We start from the raw sequence: 13,312 nt of genomic DNA on the forward strand, positions 1-13,312 counted from the left end.
CGTTGAAGTGTGAAAGGAGTTGTGTTCTCAAGGCTTTCAAATGAGCCCATTTACATCGGCGTTGTTGTCACAATTTTTTCGGATGGGGGCTCAAGATATAAATATGTTAATGCATGTTTACCCCCATTCACCGCAAGGGCACGGGCGCATTCAGTGTGGTGGAGCACGCAGTTGTGTGGTGGAAGGAGGCTGAATGGGGAGAGAATTAAGGAAGAGAGGCAGAGGGAGAAGTGGGGAGAAAAAAGATGGAGGGTGGGAGGGAGGGAGAGGGTGGCGTATACATTATTAACTACGACTTCATCACATGTTCCCAGTTTCTTGGGGACTTATTATTCCGAGGCGCTTTAATGAATAACAAGAAGAGAGGGCAGAGGGAGAGAAAGCGAAAAGGGAGTGATTGATGAAGCAAGTGCAGACACCGCCACCAGCTGGCCGGCTCCAGTACTGCTCCACAAACAGGAATACCAGGGAGATGTACTGTTTATAAAAATAGCCACAGAGGGCAACAACCTCTAAAGTGTCCCTGGCATTAGCATTTGACAAGGTCCCTGCCTGCCACGCTGCATATAGATTGGGATTTGCTTTGTCAAGGATACTTGTCAAGCGGACGCATGACAGCCAGATTTCATGAGCTCTGCGCAATAGTGAGGTTGGACGTCGAGACGGGCGCTCTCTAAAGCCTCCCAGCGGGTGTGTGTACGTGTTTGTGTGTGTGTGTGTGTGTGTGTGCACGCCCAGAAGAGTGAGGCAAAGTACACTGGAGCTAGAGCAAGTCTTTATGTTAAGTGTGTTTGTGGTTGCAGGTGTGTGTGCGCACATTTGTGTGATTGCAAAAGAAAATTTGAGGGTAAGAATCGCTGTATCCAAGGTGACCGCTGCCTCCTTCTTTTTTTCTTAGTGTGGGTGGGGGCATTTCTGATCACCGGCGTCCTACTTTCCACAAGTTTATCCTCTCATGTATGAGAGATGAACATTTCTGTGTAATTCCCTGCCATATTACTCACTATCCACTGGCCGTTACAAATTAAAAAACAGAAGGAAAAGCAGAAGAGAATGTACGAGGGATGAACTGATGACTAGATTAATTGCATAGATGATGTTTCCAATACATGTTTCTTGCAATGTTTGGTCATATAGATGGTTTATCTTTGTCTTTAAGTGTTGGTATCACAGTCCTGCTGAGTATTTTTTACTGAGCAACCTCTGCACACTCACTGCAGGGCCTCAAAAAGAACAGGGAGAGCAGTGAGAAAAGTGGGGACCTTCTGGGAAAGAGAGAGAGAGAAAAAAGGAGGATGCTATATCAGAGGTTGTCAGGTCCGTTTACAGAGTGGCGTGATTTAGGCCTGTGAGCCCCCCTGCTGCTGCCTTTTTATTTTGACTTGGAGGAGGAAAAAAGTGCAGCATGTGTAGAGGACCATTGTAGGTCAGCTCATGAGAGGAGAACCGCTCTTACACTATTACCTGGTCCCTTCATCTGTCCATCTCAGCCCACATGCTTTTTCTAACCCCAAGCTCTTCCTGACTGAGGGAATATGTGGGAGTATACACCACACACCACACACCAGACCACCAAACCCATTTACCGTCTTTCAGTGCGAGGTGTTTTTCAATTAACAAATAAATATGATGATAAGTAACTCGGTAACTGTTGGTACTCAGCCAACAGGATATTATACATATTTATTAGACATATTTAAACACATATTGTGCTTTATATATATTAGACATTTATAGGATTTGTTCTCCAGTTTTAACACTTATTGTATTCAATGTTCCCTATAATATTAGATGTCAGGGCTTTACAACTACAGGTTTCTGCATAACATTAGAATTAACTAAAAAACGATAAACCCATATGAAATATTTGTTTATTGAATAAAAGTTTGAAATTAATCAAAAAATGTCTCCCAGACTATCAAGCAAGCGAGCACAAAACCTGAAATGACTTGAAATAAATTTGACTTGAATGATGATAAAATAAAAATGATCAGTTGATTAGTTGGTCAAGGGAAATTGCAGCTATTTTGAAAACTGATTTATCAATAAGAGATTATTTCAGACACAAATGCCAATAGTAGTTTCAACTTTTCACTTATTAGAATTTAATTATTTCATCTTGACTTTTTTTTTTTCTCCTTGTAGCTGCCATTAAACAGGGAATATTTTGAATTTGGACGGGTGGTTGAATAAAACAACTAACTTAAGGATGGTGGATTACTTGAGGAAAAAAATCATTAGTTCCAGTGAAATTAATATTGCATAAATGAACAAACCAAGCAATACATTAAACAGCTAATTAATCTTCAAGACTGATCGTAAAGAAATGTTTCAGTCGGCAGCAGCAAAAAAAAAGGACGTCAAAACAGTAGGAATGTTTGTATTAAGGCACAGCGATAAATGAAATGACGGTGTGTGTTAATAAGGCTTCAGTTTGTTCTCAGTCATCGCTTCAGTTTTGATGCCACTCCAGATCAGACGCAGCGTCGATGGCAAAAGTTAGTGAAAGGTGACGTCTTGTCAAAAGTTGAATAGCAGCCGCTCTGTAATGGCTGTAAAACTTCGACAGTCAGTCTCCCACAAATGACCACAGTCTGGCCTGGTCCTCATCATCTTTATTTTGTAACCCTAACCCCATCTGCAGCTGTTTTCGCAGCTCTTTGATTTTCCCTTTTCTTCTCAACAATCAGACCAACTGGTACTGTGTTGCACAAAAGGCTGCTACTTGTCCTCTCGTGTGTGACAGCTTAACTGTTTCTCTGCTTGGCTAAGACTGAGTGCAGCAAACAAGAAGCAAAGTCCAAGGGATTCAGCTGGTGACTACCGGCAGCCAGACTTCATAGACGTTGGCTAACCGTGTTTATTACATCGGGTCAGAGGTCACACATCGCCTAATAACATCAGACGGGGGCCTCGCCGTCGCGGCTGACTGAGTAGAAGAGACGGTGGCAGACGAGAGCGGCTGTCGCACTTGTTTCCTTGGAAGAAGAAAGGAGTGGAGTGACTGCAGAGTTTGACTTTAAGAGTTTTGGGAATTGGCAGGGTCTACACCTGTAACCTGTCACTCAAGAGCTGTCATCGCCGATCTCAGCCATTCATCATGTTCGTAAAATCATTAATCTCATTCCTCCCCGGGAGCAACTGGTTGCAGATGGGATCCATCCCCGTCTCGTTCCACTAAGTGATACCCTCATCTGTTACATCTTGGTTCTGAGGCAGCTTACATCCGCGCTGACACGTTACCAGCTGAAATTAAAGCCCTGAGTCACTCTAGTGAAAACTCCCATCTCTTGTCCCAAGGTTGTAGCACGCACAGGCAATAAGCACTGACATATAAATGTATCAATGGCTTCTCCAGGTGATGAAAACCAGGATGAGTTCACATGCAGCCGCAAGACTAAATCATCTATCATGTTGTTGTACAAGACCGGACAAAAAGTTCACACACACAAAACAGAAAGCAGCGGGTTTGTACGCTGGCTGCTGCAGAGGTAATCTCCCAAGACTTGGCTTTATTGCCTCTCTCAGCCCTATAATGATGTTAGGACTCTGGGCTGCTTTGGTTTGTCGTGCTCCAGCTCTCCCCAGCCAGCCTCCATTTGGCTTTGGGGAAGAAGCTGATATTGGCCAGACTGCATTGAAGTTTCCCCTAACAGGTTAAACCTCAGTTTGCTCTGAGCACACACATACACACATAATGAAAATAAGTGTGTACCCCCGCGCACAGGCCTGCACACAGCGGGGGTTTGTACTGTATACAGATACGCTACAGATAAACCTACCTGCATCCAGACATTTATGAATTATATATTATTCATATTTAGTTTTTAATGGCTGCACAGTCACAGCAAAATGTTTTCTAGATGTCTCCTGCATCGTTTCATACAAATTTCCCCAAAAGAGACAAGTTTTGTATCTCAGGAAAGTGATGTTTAGCCGCACAGCAGGAGTTTGTAACGACTGACCCACTGATGAGCTGCTGCTCGTTAAAGGGATTTGAATGTGAGCTGAGGAAAAAGTGTAACTTTTGGCACATCACATGTTTTGTCGGTGTGGCTGTCATCCCTAGAGGTTATTTAGAGGCAAAACCACAAGCACAAGCAAAAAAAAGATGAAGATTGTAATAATCTCTGATTGCAGTTTGGAGGCTCTAAACTGTGTGTAAAGGCTGCAACAAGCTTCTCTGGGCTGCACGCAAGCAAATGTGTGTGGGTGTTGTCCTACGGCGATGTGTGGCTGTTTCTCTGGCACTTGGACAAATGTGAGTGTATTTTTCTTAACTTCACACTGTCCACTTGACAGAAAGCTGGATCGTCCAGCCTGTGTGTTTTACACACACATATTCACACCACATATTGTCGAGATTTACAGTGACCCGTGCATCTGCTCCTCTGCCAGACTCTCTGACCAGTGATCCCCCATAGAAACCTTCCCGTTGTAGACCCCAGAAGACTTTATACATGTGGAGTGATGGATAAGTTCATAGTCTGAGGTGGAAGGAGATGAGTTATACAGCTCTCCTTCCACATGTGGTTCAACTCTCTGAGTGATTGTGCAGAAAGTTTGAACTTTACTGTTGTGGTGTTTCTGTTTATGGTAATTGAGAATGGCAAGTGAGCACCGTCTCAAAACAGACAACATTAGCCTTTGTGCAGCTGCTTACTCAGTCTCCAGGGAACATGAAGGAGTTTTACAACGGCATGATGGCAACACTAAGACAGGGTGTGGGCTGCTAAATCCAAATGTATCGTAAAGTGTGAAAGATGGCCACCAACCTGCAAACGGCAAATTTTAATTATCTGGAACAATAATGCAACAAACAAAGAATAAACTTTGCGTCTAATCACTCAAGGAGTTAAATAGCCTTTTACCTCAGGCCACATTTTCTTTTTTTCTTTTTTTGGGTTGTTTCTTTAATGGCAAGCCATTTTACCTTTTGGCTAAGTTTGTCTAACTTGGGGATTTGCTTCATTATGCTTCTTCATGTTCCAGGATTGTCACAATTAGCGTTTTAAGTGCAAACTTATTAATACTGATTAGAATGAGGGTGAAAAACTACAGAGGTAAAATACAGATTATATTAAATATATTGAACTTAAATTTCCTTTTACTAACCCTGTGGGGTTTGTGTGGACATAGTGGGTGTAAAGGTGTTTCACCATGTAACTGTTGCCAAACAACATAAAATAAATGATGCAATTACTTAAAAAGCACTACACATCGCTCTCCCAAATTGCACAGCTGTGACTTTGTGTGTCTGTGCTTGTGTGTGGCCTCTTGTTCTTCTGAATTTATCATGTCACATAAACTCATAGTTGCTAAACTCTTCAGGGGGCCTTTTTAAGAGCACTACACAGACACACACACAGAGTATAAAAACACACACCCGGCCCTGCTTCGGGGTTCAACAGTTCACACGGTTCACCTTGTGAACTATCCTTCAACCTCTGTTCGACATCAGTGGTCCCTCTACTCTCAAGAGCAAAGGCAGGACTTAAATGAAATAATAAATATCCGCAGTATGGCTCCCACCAGCGCACCAGGCCACTCAGACCCCACTCAGGACCTTCCAGAGCCGGCAGGAAGAGCCAGCGAGGGGCAGTGAGTGGGAGGATGTAGAGGAGAGAGGGCTGCTCGCTGCTCAGGTGACCCAGGAAATGCCCGGAAAAGGCTGGGGACCATCTGATTGTTTCAGCGGCGCCGGATGGTTCAGCAGTGGTCAACAGAAAAACTGGAGCCTCCGCTGAGCTGAGGGTGAGCCAAGCTAAGCCAGGCAGCTGGCAGACATCACAGAAAATATGTTTGTGTGCTCTGGACAAAGCAGGTCAGGAGGGCTGTGATCCAGGAGGGAAAGAGAGCGAGATGGAAGAGGCAATGAAATCAAGGAAAGGGGATAAAAGGAAAAACAAACCGTGGAAGAAAAAGACAGAAAGAGGACAAAGTAACTTCTTTTTCCTGTTTTTGACAGAAAGGAAAACAAAGGTGTGATGTACAAACTTTCTCACAGAGGTTGAAGCATTCCTCTCATCTTATTACTGTACATTATCATTCAATCATCCACTTCCACTTGATATATGTTTTTTTTTTTTAACAAGTCATAAATGTGGACTTTTTTTATATTCAGTGTGTCCTTGATCCCACACTGGACACTGTAGGAATGACGTCTACAGGTCCAGATGCTGCGGCCTGTGAAAACACGGTGTGGGCGAGCCCCCGTCTCTCTGTGGGCTCGGGTTCAGAGCTGTTATAACATGAGGACAGCGGGATTAGGTGAAAACCTACAGCTGTGACTGGATATGTGTGTGTGTGTGTGTGTGTATGTGTGTGTGAGAGAGAAAGAGAGAGAGGATACAAAAGATTAAAGGATGGACAGCAGATTGAAGGTTGAAGAGATTGTGTTTGACATTTGTATGCAAGGAGGTGCACATGTGTACCCTTACATACAGTATGTGTGTACGTACGCTCACATATGAAGGTTAGTCGCTGGCGAACACAAGATGACTGTAATTGTGCTGGGCAGGTTTCACTCATGAATGTGTGAATATGTGAATGAAAATCTGGGTGTTGGTTGAGGACGGTGAGGCTCAGGTGACCTTGCTGGACTGGATGAACACAGGTCTTTGTAAACATGCAAAACAATATAGAAATGATGTGTTCATGTGCTGTTTTCCAGACCCACACACATGAGCCATATATATACAGTATATACCGTACAGTATATACCTTTCTAAGCTGTCCAGTATGATTCTCACTATACCTTCATAAACCAACCAATAACAGGAGCATAACGTTATATAAAACACTGTCACAATAGAATCCAATTGAATCTTTGCCAACCTAGTTCTGCCAGCTCACATACCACTTCAGCTATGCTTTCAAAGAGGTGTAGAAATACATGCATTTAGCACATGGACTGGGATAATTAATCTAAAAATTAAATGACTGTGAAAGAATCCTGTCAAACAGCAGAAGGCATGGCAGCAGCATCGAATAGTCCACCACATCCTGAACTGAATCCAAACCCAGCTGTTTGCCAAAACTCATGCCAGGAACCAAATATCCAGCTATTTCACGTACACAGCCGACATCAACCAACATCCAAACATCAAAATCAAAATCCCTGTTGAATTGCTGATACAAAGTGGACTAAAGAAACATGCCGTTCTGTGGTTGTTATTGGTTTTGTTTTTTTTCTCATTTGGCATCATACTGCGTTTGTATGAAAACACTTTTGGTATTTACCTTAACAAGAGGTTTTTGATCAGATCAGTGATTAAACACTGTTTTTCATTTAGTTGCTGATATCACAACATCCGTCTTGTTTTCATACTGTAACTGTCTTTTCCTCTGTCTCTCCCTCTTAGAGGCATCCAGGGACAGGCTTCAGTACAGCACATTTCTAAACAGCCTGTCTGTGGGGGGTTAGTTTGTTTTACTGTCCCAGCAGGAGGGCTGATGGGAGTCAACCGGGGTCAGGGCAGGCTCAGACTTCATAGCAGTAGTTTGACAGAGGGGCGTAGCCTCTTCAGACCCCACAGATTGCTGGTTCAATAACGGTGCCGAGCACCGCTCTCAGGGAGTTCGTATACCCTTTATGGAGGACAACTTTAATCAACCATGGTTGAGCTGTTTGTGTTATTGTTTTAGAGGAGCAGTAAGTCATTTCTTTTCTCGGACTGTGTCAGTTTTTTCATTTAGGTGTGTGGGGAATGGAGCTGGCTGTAAAACTTTCCTCTGCTTTAGACCATTTATGGCCTCCACACGGAGGATGTAGAAAAACTGAGGCTTAGAATTTGATCAACCCCAGCTTTTAATTTGGAGGTTAAACGGGAAAACTTTCCTGCTCCATATGGAGAATGCTAACAGCAATCCGAGGATCTTCATAAAAATTCAAGCAGCATGCCACTTTAGCATAGATAAAGTAACTTTTTTGTGTTGGGGGATGTATTGAGGCCAGAGTTTTTACCCACCATTGTCGTCGTCTTGCATTGTGATTTCCTCCCCCTGGAGGAATGCGTGAGAGGAGTTTACGGGCATGGCGAACAGCTCTTGGCAGATGTGAGCAGCTGGGCTCTGCAGAAGGGCTACTTAAAGAGGCCTTACAGGTGCGGTAATGAGCAGGTTTTTAAAATCCCCCGGCCGACTCGCTCCTAATCAGCCTCGGGGCTATTTTTACCAACCTCACCGGGCCCCTTGGGCTCATCCACTTTGAGTTGCTCTGTGAGGGCACGTTAGTCTAACTGAAACACACACAGAAATACAGTGACACAGCACACACACTCACGTAAATGCAAATTTAGTACACATACCCGCACAATCGCACGTCGAGACACACATTCTACACATCTAATACGAAGCCACAGGCAAGAGAGTAGTCACATGCTCTCAGCCTGTTGGAGCACTTAGAGGTGTGTGTGTGTGTGTGTGTGTGGCGGTTTTAAGTTTTGTCTGACGAGCAGTGAAGGATTTAACTTAAAAAAAAAACCTTGACATTAAACAGACAAAGTGTAGGATTTTCCTACAATTTAATGCAGTGGTAAATGTGATTCTTCTTTATCTATTTTCATGTAAAGTACTTGAGTTTCCCCTGTAATGTGCAAAGTATAAACTTGACTTGCCATTATAGATTTCAGACTTCATGGTTCTGCATCTAAAAGTCGTGTTAATTTCCCAGTTACAGGTGACAGTGAGTTGTAGCTTAGGATGGGTATTGATGAAAAGTCAAAGTGGAGGTGCCCTGTGGGGTTAAGGCACCAACGTCCTTGTTTCACATCCATCTGAAGATCCTTGTTGCATGTTGTTCCATTTTGGTCCGCCTTCATTTCCTCTCATGCCTCTACGTAAAGCCATCTGTCTAATTAAGAAGTTTACAATGCCCAAAACACACCCTTAAAAAAGCCACTCAGATTTATAATGGACAAAAGTACAATATATGTCTAAAGATGGTAAAGAGAGAAGTTACTGCAGTAGCAACTGAGAGGTAACTTACAGCTCCCGTGAGTCATTTAAGTATAAAATGTCCACTCGTGAAACTTAAAGGTACAGTTCATTCTGATATTATTTAGTTCAAATATGCTAAAGTGCTAAATGCTTAAGTGTTTCTGAGTTTCATCCAAGCGTCTTCCATTATGACATATCTCTTTATAATTTCTCTACAATACAGGATACTATAATGTTTCTTCTGTGTCTTTAAGACTTTGGGTGGATGTCATTGATAAATTTTCTGGTGCAGCTTCTCAATGAACTCTAATGACGAACCACAGCCTTCCAACCCACCCTAGTTTTTTTTTTTTTTTTTTTCCATGCCTTCCTCCTACTCCCTTCGTGTTTCCCAGCTTGACTGACACTATGGAAGGTCAGCGACATACTCAGTTACATGATGCTTCATGTCAACACACAGACACACTCACAACATGACACATGGCAGTGGTCCTCTAACCGGTGGAAAATTCTGTCATCTCAAGGAAGGCGGATGCAGCGCAGTGGGACGTTGCCATGGTAGCAGCTAACATTTGGCCCGTCGGAGCTCAGCGAGGTCGTTAGAAGTTATCCGCTGCCTGGCTTAGAGTGATTCGTCTCCGGATTTAGGTGATTTGAACCCAAAGATGGAGATATACACTAGGCTTGTGACTGACAAGTTGATTTTTAAACATGACACACCAAAGTGGGTTTTTACACTCTGTCTGGCGCTGGCATCAGCACCAGGGTACTAGTTGTGCTTATTACTTGTGTATTGGCAGGTTTACTTCCCCCCAAAAAATATTTTTCTCCCCATCTGTCTCTCGGTCTGTCTATCAGATAAAGCCAACAATTTGTCTTCGTCTTTCTCTGAGTCTTTTCTTTTCGTGCTTAAATAGTGAAACTAGTGCATTTGATCATTCCTGAGGATAAAAAGGAAAGAGGGGGATTGGAATTAATTATCCATCATTGCGTCGATTTGAAGAGCATGGTTCAAGGTTCAAGGCGGCTCTTTCTCTTTTGCTTTTCACCATCCATCACAGAGGTTTGAAGCCCCTGAAAACCTCAGATGATCTGTAACATTTAAATCTGCACGGGGGCCTTTGAAATTACTGTAAAGCAAAGGAATGCTCGGTTTAAAATCAAGATATTTTTTTCTTCTGCTTTGCATGTTTTTTTCCTCTCGTTACACTCATTTGCATTTGAAATTCAGCAGTGCAGAGGAGATGTGCCTTCAGTGTCTACTACTCTCTGGTGCAGCCAGCTCAACAAACCAGTACGATTGCTTCCTGGGGCTGCAGAGCATGTGGTCCAAGTGTAAATATTCCTCCATAACAAAAGAGAACGGAAATTGTTTATTAATCCAGTCATTCATTCTTCAGTGACAGACTCACGGAACAAATCTGCACCTACAGCTGATGGAGGCTCTCCCAAACAGACCCAGGCTAAAAGTGTTCTCACACTCTCACACATTAACCGAGCATCCTGCCCATGTGACTTCCTGAACTGATTAGTAGATTCAAACACTTGTCACCTCCATTGTCTTCATTATCTCCTGCTACATGAATAGTATTTGAATATATGTACTGTATATACTTAGGGAGGGTCCATCCTCCCTCAATTCATTGTATCCTTTTTACTCAGGGTCTGGTAAGCAGAAGGTCCCAGACATCCCTCTATCCAGCATCTCAAAGTGGGCAATATGAGGCTTCTCCTTGTTACCTAGGGTTATGAGTTTGGGTCTTCTTGTTGGTTTGTCCAAGATAAATATTTCACCACTATTTGACGTGTTGTATTTGCACTAGTAGTCACAAAAGTTTTAGTGAATCACCGATGTAAAATATGCAGCTTGTGCCAAAACTGTTGTTAGTCCATCAGTTTTAATTACAAGTTTCAGTTTGCGTGACAGTTCATTTGAAGGCGGAAAAATACCCAGTGTCCATTACATCTGTAATTATCAGAGCCACTCTGCTCTAGGGTTGTTGCGTGTTGAAGTTCCAGCTCAAAAGAAATTATACTGGCAGATGTATTGAGCATCCTTTGATGACGGAGTTGAAAATGTATGAGAAATTAAAGAGGAGCTGTTACTAACAGTGGTTTCATTTGTTGGGGCTGTGAAAGTCTGTATCAGTGTGGTCCAAGTATATTTTTGAATAGACCCCAACAGCAGGGCTAGACCTATAATCAACAGGACTGACTGATCATAATTCCACTATTGGTCAGCCGAATGTCACATGACTGAGTTTGAATTGGCTGTTTCAAAATGCAGGCTTGGTGCATTTGTTGCTGTCACTTTGTATTGCCCACAGCAGTATTTATTATCCTCAAGTTCAAAAGCTAACAGGCCTTTATTAGTAATTTCCCCTGTTTGATATGTGCAGCCTTATTTTGATCTGCTACTATTAAGGTTTCTGTATTATGTGTTGATTCAACACTTCCTTTAACAAATCCAGACTGAAAACACTGTAATGTTTCAGAAGATAGCAAGCCTTTATAGGTTTTATTACTGTGCTTCACTAAGCATATTCTCTCTCTATTTCCTGATGCTTGTATTTGAAATGGTTACAGGAAGTATTGTGTTTGTGTCAACATGTATTAAGCACTAACTTTAACACGGCTTAGGAGATCAGCTGAAAACAAAGCTTTGGCTAATTACATGATGTATCAAATGGAATAAGAACTAGAGACCTGATTAAAAAGGTCTTTTTAAAGACTGCCTCACTTATTTGAAGCACAGACAATGTCTTTATTTGAAGTCCTGGATAAATAGTATGTTACATTATATAAGCTTCTTATCTAATCTAATCTTTAGCCACGCTGAATGTTTTATAAGTTGACCACATGTGTCAATAATAAAGTATCTTATAGCTATCAAATAGTTGTACGAGTAGAAATTAAAGTTGCCCAAAACTTAAATGCATGGGAAGTGCAAGTACATCCTATTGTAATTGTTCTAAAATACAGACCTTGAGTAATTTTGTATAGTTACTCTCCGCCACCGGTCACAGAATGAAAAGAAAATCACCAAGCAACTAAAACAAAACAAAATCTTATTTGTGATTGACATAACACTGCTACATATGGATAGTTTCTCCACGGCTTCATGTAATTGTGTTGAACTTTTTGGCGTTCAACGTGCATGCTGTTTCGTAGTGATAATGTCAGTTAGCGTCGCCGTGACATCAGGTTCAAGCGTGAAGCTGCACAAGCTGAGAGATGCAGACACACCAGCAGACTGAGAAGCCAATTATTTTCCAGTTTCAGAGGCTGTGAGAATGCTCCACTAATTATTGAAAACTGAGCTTGTTCAGTTGCTGAAAAGCTGCAGATACTCTAGGACAATTTGCTCCCATTGAGCACCTAGGCTAATTAACGTCAGACTCATATTTGAAAGAAAGTTTGTTTTTTAGTCATCCATTTTCATAAGCTACTTTGATGTACCACCTTTACTTCAAAAGTATGTTGAGTAGCAGTGACATACGTAGGTTTGGCCGTTGCTTACCGAGAGGAAACTTTGAGAGATCTCGAGCGGTGACCTTGAGAGTTTTGGATTGAACTCAATGGCATTCGTGAGCAGTGGGAGAAAAAAAACTCTTTTTTGTGAGGCACTCTGGGATATTTACCAGACCAGACATGTTTGTCTTCACTTTACTAGAGTGGACCTGAACACCCGAAGGATCAACGGAGAAAGGTCATTAACACCAGTGACCTGTGTCCGGCTTATTGTTGCAGGATAATGGCAGGAACAAAATGGAACTGGGGAGCTGTAACAAAGACAGACAGACATGTGAAGTGGAGTCGGAAAGGAAAAAGGGGATTGCAGACGTAGGAGGGGAAAAAGCTTGCAGCTTTAAGAGGTTGGCAGGGTCACAGTTTTTAAAATTCTTCCTATTTTGAAAAAGATGAGGTCAGAGTTATGGCTGTTTAAGCCATCTGAGAGGGGTTTTCAAAATGGCTGCTGGCTCCAGAGACTGAGCTGTGGTTTTTGTCGAGGGTTTCTCCAGTTTCCTGCGTGCAGGGGCTGCATGCAGATCGGCCAGAGATCTGTCCCTGTGAATCATCAAGGTTAAAGTGGAGATTGGGAATGAGTAGTTGGCAGCAGTGAGACACGGAGCTAGAAAAATGACCAACGCTCAACATCAGAGAGTGATGCATCTATTATCCTCAAATCTTCATTGTGTCCACATTTTATATAATACCTCATCAATTATATGTGTCATCCTTTTGTCTTTCTTTCCTTTTGACATCATAGCAGACAATTTAGCAAGAGACAGTGTAGTGGATTCACTGTACGTCTATTAAATAGACAGGGAGATCACCGCAAATCACCTTTCTCCATACAAATCTCATGTTG

This window comes from Trachurus trachurus (genome assembly GCF_905171665.1).
Source record: "Trachurus trachurus genome assembly, chromosome: 4".
Classification (NCBI taxonomy): Eukaryota; Metazoa; Chordata; class Actinopteri; order Carangiformes; family Carangidae; genus Trachurus; species Trachurus trachurus.